This window comes from Rhipicephalus microplus, chromosome 2, assembly GCF_043290135.1.
Source record: "Rhipicephalus microplus isolate Deutch F79 chromosome 2, USDA_Rmic, whole genome shotgun sequence".
Lineage (NCBI taxonomy): Eukaryota > Metazoa > Arthropoda > Arachnida > Ixodida > Ixodidae > Rhipicephalus > Rhipicephalus microplus.
Window position 1 is genome coordinate 127,294,824 of NC_134701.1, and position 9,296 is coordinate 127,304,119.

Here is a 9,296-nt window from a genome sequence, read left to right on the forward strand (position 1 = left end):
ACTAATTGTCGTGATGCGGAAGCAAAATCACCTTTTAAATAAAATACATTACAAAACTACTAAACATGCTAGCGATCATAAATGGTGGTTACATTGCAACACATTAATGCAGTGTTCTATGCAAGACTTAAAGAACTTATAAAGTTATTATTATCAATAGAGAAGCATTAATATACACATCAGCCCTGCTACAATCAATACGTTTTTTTATTTGTCTGTATGCTCCAGCTGTGAATAGTGACATTGCAGTGATGATCGCTCACAAATGAGGTGACTGCACCGCAATTTCACGAGCTCCACCTAAGCCACAGGATGGTGGCACAATGTAACAGCAATTTTAGAACGAAATGTTTAAACATAAATAATAATCATAGCACTGTGAAAGTGTGGCGCTGTGTTTATCTCATGAATGCCTTGTGGAGATCGGCGAAATGCTGCTTGAGGCTCCGGCACCACTGTAAATTTCGAAGGTCACTGCGATAGAACTTATGTGTCCTTCATAGGCACCTGGAAATGAAAATAATTGGCACAAATAATGTCAGAGACACATGTTAGCACAATAGTTTACATGCACAAGAAATATAACACACAGAATGAAACTGAAAATTTAAGGCACACAATCCTTCATGTTATGCATATGTGAATAATAGAAGGATCGAATGAGTGTATAAATTATTTCTGCCACATCAAAAAAAACAGCATGCTTATCACAGTGAAAATAACTAGGTTGTCACGATTTTCAATGGTAGAGATAATCGATTATTATGTCCTTATGAAATTATGATTTAAACGCTTCCTGCACAGTAAAACTTGAGGAACTGCAAGTGAAAGCTCTCAATGTTCATTTAATAGTGTGTGCATGTACATCTGCTGCCTTTATACTATACAGTTTGTGCACAAAATTGGCATCTTGAACAATTTTGAGAGTTAAACCTATGCAACTTATGAAGGTTAAAATCACCAAGAAAGCAAGCAGGACCAGGCAGGTGCCATTAAAAATCTGTGCAAGCCAGATAACTATAACCGAACTGCACACATATAGGGGAGCAAGAGTAACAGAAATTCGGCTGCTGACCCGCATGTCGCGGTATCAAACCCCGGCTCCATTTCCGATGGAGGCACAAATGCTGTAGGCACCTGTGCTCAGATTTGGGTGTACGTTAAAGAACCCCAAGTGGTCGAAGTTTCCAGTGCCCTCCACTACAGCGTCTCTCATAATCATAAAGTGGTTTTCGGACGTGAAACCCCACATATAAACCAAGAATAACAGAAATAAACTGCCAACAGAAAAGTTGGGTGCATGTGCTATCTGTAAGTGCTTACACCTTACTACTTACAGCATGCTCATTCCATTTTAAATACCGATATTGAAAATAACTGCTCTATTAGGAATGTAAAAGGTAAGGTAGAACTGAACGACTCTACAAAAAGTGACCCTATTATGACATCACGTTTTCTTATAACAAAATTGAGTAAGACTCTCAAATATCATTATGCAAGGAAAAAATCTTCAAAAGAACAATCAAGTTTGAAGTCATAATTATTTATATGGCTACTATAACTATAACCAAGAAATCGACCTCAACATGGCTAATGTTAGTTTTTAAGGCCTATGTTCACTAGACAATGAACTATACCACAAAAAGCACAGCGTTCAGGCAAAGCACCGCACAAAAAAACAAAGTAGTCCTTTTTGTTATTACCTACAATGCCTTTAAAATGGTATTTTTACCTCTACTTTCCGCTTTTTATCTAAGCAACTGGTGTGAAACAAGTTAGCTGAAAATGCACTGTGCCTCCAAAACCTGTTGGTTGAATCTGAATTTTTATAAAATGGTGAAGCTTGCACTACATTAGGCTCCACAAGCCTTGGAACAGTGAGACTACATGACTCTTAAGACTACTTTAGTTACTTGTGTTTTGTTTCTGGGCCTAAGCATAAAGACAAGGGCTTAACTGAATTGCTGCTAACAAACAAATGCTTTCGAAATTGCCCGAGCGTCAAAGGATGCTCAGTCATTTGTTGTTTTTTGCACTGGGCTATTCTACACCAAACATACAAACCATAATGCCTGGCGACCATCACAGATGTATAGTTTAAAAAATGATGGTAATTTACTCTTCTGAAAATAGTTATTTGCAGAAATGTTTTGAAGAGAAAAAAGTAGTGGTCACGTGGGTACCTTCAGAATTTCGCAGAATGTCGTGCGGGTGTTATTTGTGAGAAAAATTTCAAAGTACCGCTTTTTCTTGCCATATCAAATTTGATCTACATATTAAGTAAAGATGCTTCTTAACGTATTTGAAGTCCAGTAACATTAGTGCAATTTTTCTGCTACATAGGCTTTGAAGACTTCAGCCAAACTGTTTATCGTTTGCATTTCTTGTATGGCAATACTGCATTTTGTATGAATATTTGAGCCACAAATACTCACTGCACAGAAGGTATATTTTACGAAAAAAATAATGTTAGATCCAGATTACAAACATCACTATGTAATCGTTTTTGTCCACATTGAGATGCAATTTGAGCTGTGTGTTTGTCTAATTGAAAAAACTTTTATATGTAAGTTGAAAGCAAATAAACAGTTCTTGTTACATGGCAAGTGTTATCATTACAATTTTTGTTTAAATGAGGAAAATGATTTTTGAAGTCTCCTGTTGAGGGCCATGGGGAACTTCGGAACGGAAGCTGTCGTACATCAAATGCAGAAAACAGCCATCATAAGAAAACTTGAAAAATTCATTTCTACTTTAAGACAAAGTGTAATCATATAACTTGCCATATAAAGAGAACTGCTTCCTTGCTTTTGATGTGGCGAAAAAATTGCACTAATATTACTGAGCTTCATGCACTACACACAATCACCTTTACTTAATACCAAGACCGAATTTGGTGGAGAAGAGGCAGTATTTTTGAAACACTTTACTTTTTACAAACAACACCCAGACGACATCCTGGGAAGTCCAGAAGGCACCAACGAGGCCTAATATTTTGTTCTCTGCGATATACTTTAGCATTTTGCTGTTTTCAGAAAAATACAGTAAACGAGCACAATATATTTTTTTTTCAAAACACATTTAGGACGGTTGGCAAAATGGCTGGGATGTTTAATGCGTAATTGCCTCACTGCCAGCATTTATTCTTCCGAAGCTCAAGCTATCACCTCTCTGTTACTGCCTCCCTCACATACAATGCCTGCATAGGAAAGAAAAAGAAAGGCAGGTCCGACAAAGTTCACAAGGCAAGATATTTTCATGTTGGATAAATTCATTACCATAAACAGCAGCAAAATAACATTCATTTTGAGTAGTCCAAGACACAAGCTATATACCAGCATACTAAGAGCCAAGCACAAACTTTTCAATTGAACATGTGTGGTGATAGGCAGGAAGCACTTATTCCAAGACTGATCAGTCTGTAATTAACTAAATGAAGTACAATGCACTGTTCAATCCAACACCACATAGGCATCTTTGCTATAGCAAAGCCATGTGTCATTGATTCATGCACTAGATGGGACAATGCAAATGTAACAAAAAAGGTGAAAAAAGAAAACAAGGGAAAAAAAAGAAGAAAAGGGGGGATGCAAAGTAGGAGCAGTGTAGCACTACTACTACTTTGCATTCCCCTTTTCTTTCTTCTTTTTTCTTCTTTTCTATCATTTATCTTTTTTTTTGCTTCCCTTACCCCCAACCTCCGACAGGAGAACACTTTGTATCAGCGCAAACTAACTTGAAAAGAAACAAGGGCTGCACTCTTCTGCGTTATAGGTTTTTTTTTTTAGACAAACATTTCCAACAGGTACACACGGCTTTACCAAAAGATGATGTCATTACTGACCCCAATTAAACTAACACGCCAAGGATGACAAGGTGACTGCTAAAAAATAGGTCCTCCTATCGCAACATCGGCCAGCCTGTCTGAAGCACTTCTACTGTTCACCCTGATTACCCCACTAGATGTTTCCATCTGTCGACTCACATCTTCATTTTGGATAACACTAAGACGAGCTTACATTGATAAATTCGCATGAAAGTTTAGTGATGTATCATGTATCAGATTAAGCAACTCTGTTAAAAAATTATCGATAGCTTGCTTCCAGGCTTTTTATACTGTAGCCTGAAACTTCGTAATGTCTTCTATGCACATGAACCAGATTGACAACGTAATGCACAACATGCTTAAGAATACTTCGAGGAACAAGATACCGACAAAACGACCAGCCACCCAAAATTTTCGCTGTACATGTTTATAAAACGTTCATGTACCCCAAACGAGGTGCTTCTGATACAAGCCGAAGAAACCTACAAGTAGGGCCTTGGAGTCTTCTGGAAGAAGACGTGTTGCATTTTTTCTGTAGAGGGCTTTAGACCCCCAAGTGAGGAACAAAACGCCTGTATATTGAAGAATGTTGGCAGCTATCAGTTATAGAAAAACAAATGCAGCTAATCTTCCCCGACACATCTGTACATTTAGAGAGGTGACGTAGCTTCTGTGATTGTGGCAGTAACTCCACCAGGACCAGTGCGAAAATTGGCACTACTTGGCTAGACAAATGTCCAAACATGCCTGCCCAACTCCCTCTAGCCATCCTGGCTGAATCTGACACATGATTTCTTAACTGCTGGCTGGACAAAAACAAAACCACTGAAGCACTCACAATACACAGCGTGAAGTTCCTCTGGAGTGGTCAACTTCGTCTTCTGCGATGAAAGGGCAGCACAGTGCACTGATAAGGCACTCCTTGCAATGGTTTTCATTGCCACACAGTGACCTTGCTGTTCCTGTCGAAGAGAGCTTCGGGAGCTTGGAGGGTGCTTGCTCTTTTCTGGGGGCTGCTGCCGCTCCTCGTTTTCTGCTCAAGGTCAACATGCATAAAGTTGTAGACGAGGCTTTAAGAGTTGTATATAATGATATAGAAATTTTCGCTGAACACACATTTCCTCGTGGCACACTGAGGAATTTCTTATAAAACCCAAGGCCTCGCATATGCAAACATTTACAATCGATCCGAAGATGCACTCGACTCTAAAGAAGCAAGTTTGTTATGTAGTGTATATAAAGAAAGGTCATTCAGCACAACCACAACTACAGTTGCACACGAAAACGACATTTTACACGATCCTGTTTATTTACATGGTCCATTTTATTTTATTTACACGGTCCATTTTACACGGTCCTGTTTTACACGATCTGGTCGGCATGAACTCTTGAACCGGGCACCATATAGGTTGAAAGACACACACACACTTTGGGACAAACCTAGTTTCCCGTGGAGGATCCTCTTGCACTATAACAACACATCTCAATCTAGTTAGTTGGTCAAAACGAGGTGAAAACAGCTCGCACTTGAAAAGCACGGGCAGAAGGAAACGCCTGCACCCTGTGCTTTCTGTACATTCTCGTTGAGGGTGCAGTTTTCACCTTATCCTTATGCAATTTCGCATTTATAACATTGTTCGCTGCATAATCTTTGTGGCGGTAAAGTCTGTGATAGCGTCATGTGTATCCCATGTAATTTATAAAAATAGAATACAAGATAGCTTGATTAAAAAATAACAAAGTGCATCCAGCGCCATGTCCTGTAGCCATTCTTTAGGAAAGTGGCAGAATGATTTATTCTTCAAAACATATCTTACTTGTAACCACTACAAGAGCTAACTCGTACACTGGCACATTCTGTTTGCCTCTTCAGATTTTAAGGTACCTTTTTTACACCGGAAAATCTTCAAGAAGAATAGAAGTGTTGTAATTGTGAAGAAAGAAAAGTAGAAGGAAAAAAAGATATTGATTGATTTGTGGGGTTTAACGTCCCAAAACCACCATATGATTATGAGAGACACCGTAGTGGAGGGCTCCGGATATTTTGACCACCTGGGGTTCTTTAACGTGCACCCAAATCTGAGTACACGGGCTTACAACATTTCCGCCTCCATCGGAAATGCAGCCGCCACAGCCGGGATTCAAATCCGCGACCTGCGGGTCAGCAGCCGAGTACCTTAGCCACTAGACCACCGTGGCGGGGCAGGAAAAAAAAAAAGATAACCTGCCCTGTACAGGGACTGAGCCTGCGAACTTCGAATAACATGTCCGATGTTCTATCAACTGAGCTACCATGGCGGCTATCCCTCTTCCATTTTGTACGGTATATATGTGCATTTATACATGGAAGAGTCAATCAGCGCTGCCTGTTACCATTATGGCGAGTGTGGGACACCTTTTTTTTTGCCTACTGGCGATTGCATTACGATTGCAACTACGTTACGATTACTTCCAATATCCCTATACTTCTTTGGCAGCATTATGCATCTGTCCGTTCTCAGAAAATCTGCTAGTCACTGGAGGAGGCAATAGTTCGCCCTCCCACCTAAATGCATGTACTTGAACACATGCACAACTGATCAAAAAAAAAAGTCACACACCGCTAAGATTACTGAGATTCACTGTTTAAGATTCATGGGGTAAAGGAAAGAACTATAAATTTAAGGGTTTGTTGTCTTTGTTGAACACAATATAATGAGAACTAGCAGAAAATGATGCCAAACAAACTATAGGGAATGTTATCAAAAGTAACTTTAACAAAATTATGAAAAGAAAAGTGAACAAAAACGTAACTTGGCAACGTTTTTTGACAATTGAATTGACATTACTTTTTATAACATCCCTTTATTTTACTGGGTAATGTTGTCGGGTAATTCTCATCATTAGAGTGGTGAGTAGGCTGACAAAGAAAGTATATGGCATTGATACTTCTTTTGAACACCTAAAAGTTTGAGGAACCTAAAAGAGTGGAAGCTACTTAGAGTAGACCAGAATATTTAGTTGGAGCGAAAAAAAAACGTACACACATTTTTACCAGGCTTTTTAACCTATTTTGAGACATAAAAGTGTATGCTGCCAGTAATGTTAAGTACCATTATTTTTGTCACACTATGCAATGTAGCAGGTGTAGTTAGAGTGGTGATAGTGAAGGATTAATCAAGCACGCCACCAACTGCGTTCACATCAATGGTCGCGTATTTTAAAAATAAACCTGCTGTATAGTAAAAAAAATTTTAGACCATTTATGATTTTATCCAAATCAAGGTGAACCGACTGGGTAAGCAAACCATTTGCATAAAATCAAAAGGCATAAAGTGATTCATGTATTAAAACTATGTGAACAATTTCAGCAATGCAGGGCAAAGTGACAACAGTTCTATTAAAAACCCCTCTCATTATAACATGGATCAAAAGCACCACACCAGAATATTTTATAGTGCATGTAATATCGAGACTACTAGACTGTCTATTGACCTTTTAGAAGAAGGGTATCTCCTTCACATTCAAGGGGCAACCACTGAGCCTTTTCCTGAGCTTTTCTGTGAATATTTCCTGAATTTCAGATATCATTAGGATTGATTTAGAGTAAACAGATAATTCTTACGCATTGAAACCTAGTTCTGTATGTAACTGCAATTATGGGTGCCAAACCATCTCCAATTAATTTTTAACATTTAACTTATTTTTTAACTGCAGCAGCACAACTAGCTATGGGTGCCCAAAAAGTAGCTAGAAACAATACCTTTACATCTTTGAGCCTTTTGGAAGTGTTCAGCTTCTCAGTGCTCACCTTACAACATTTTTTTTAAATATGTGTTTGTATGCCCACTGCTCTTGCTCCTTGTACAGTGAGGAGGAGCACATGGCAAGAAGAGACAAGAAGCATAGCGAAAAAAAGCGAAATAAGCGAGGACCTCTTTTGTATCGTACAATGTGTGTAACATTACTATTGCGACAACATATAGACAAATTATCACGGCTATGTATCCATTGTAGAGTCATACACAGCTGCAACACCACGACTAAATTTCAACCTTGTGTTGGTTTAGGATCCCTTTATAGTGGCAAGCTAATGATATCTGCATTTGTTTGGCACATACTAAGATGCAGTGAAATGTGATATGGTAATCTCATTTAGAATGCAGGTCATGTGGCCTCCTTGTATATGTGGCCACAAGTAATTCTGGTTGCAAAGCAATATGGCAGAGCCTAAACAGACGTCACCGACCACTCCAATCTGAACTTGCCTTTGCTACTTGCCCATTATCATCTCAGCAAAAAATGAATAATTGAATCTGCTACAGATAAGTGCTAGCTTATGCTAAGGACCAAGTATGAAGGGTGTTTTGTCATTATTGAGATCAGTTATTCGTTCAAGAACACTTGCTGTCAAACACAAATACATTGCTGTCGAAGCATCAAGACTCAAATATAAAGCAAAAAGAAGTGTCTCTTTAAAAATTACAGGCCACAAGGCAAGATAAATATTTGATATACTTGGGATGCAAGGTACGCACAAGAGGTGGTGCCATATTATACTTTTCCTTGTGTTGAAACCTGCTTGCTTTACTCACCCAACACATCTGTAAAGATGCCGTGAAAACACCAAGAAGCTGATGCAGCAAGGTTGAACACATGTCCAGGGATTCCACCATTCCTAAGCAGCCCTACAGCCTCCACAGTCCTGCAACCATTTGTGAGATAAATATAGTTCTACCCAAAGTTCTTGGTTTACAGACACACATGCAAGACACATAACCACTCTATAGGAAGTTTGCATGATAATGCGCTGGGTAGCAAAACGGATGCCAATATCAAGTATCCCGGCCTGCCGCTTCTTTCTTTCCGTTCTTAATTAATCAATCCATGGTTATTAAATGTTCCCCCAATGTGAAGTGTACTGGCAGTCTGGTGAAGAATTGCAATGTATTTAGAACACAGTCCAATTCATGGCAAGTAAGCATGCAATAGCGTTTTGTCAGCTCTTCGAGAAAAGAGCATGAAGTTTAGCTAAAACCCATGTTTTTTATAAACACCATTTATTTTGATATAAAAGTTGTGAGCATTATGTAAAGGAACACGGATTCATGTTTAATCAATGATTTCTTATAAGGTACGGATATGAATGCAACTAACTGAATATGAAACGATAAATTTTGCTCGAGAATTTAGAGTTATGAACACTATCGCACTTGCCTGCTGCATCTTGTCCAAAACAGCGGCAAGATAGGCTAGTTTGTGTAGGTGAGTAGTAATGAGCAGTGCAAAGTAACAACAAGAAACACCAGTAACAACAGTATGGCGCAAGCACAGACTGCCAACTGTATAATTGATTACACAAAAGATCGCCTGAATATCAGTCAGACAACTTGTGCAAATGAAGGTCCAGTTGGGCATGAACAAGTTACGAAATCAACAATGCCTGCTTTCACTAACAGGACCCTCATTCACATAAAGTATGCAGCGATAG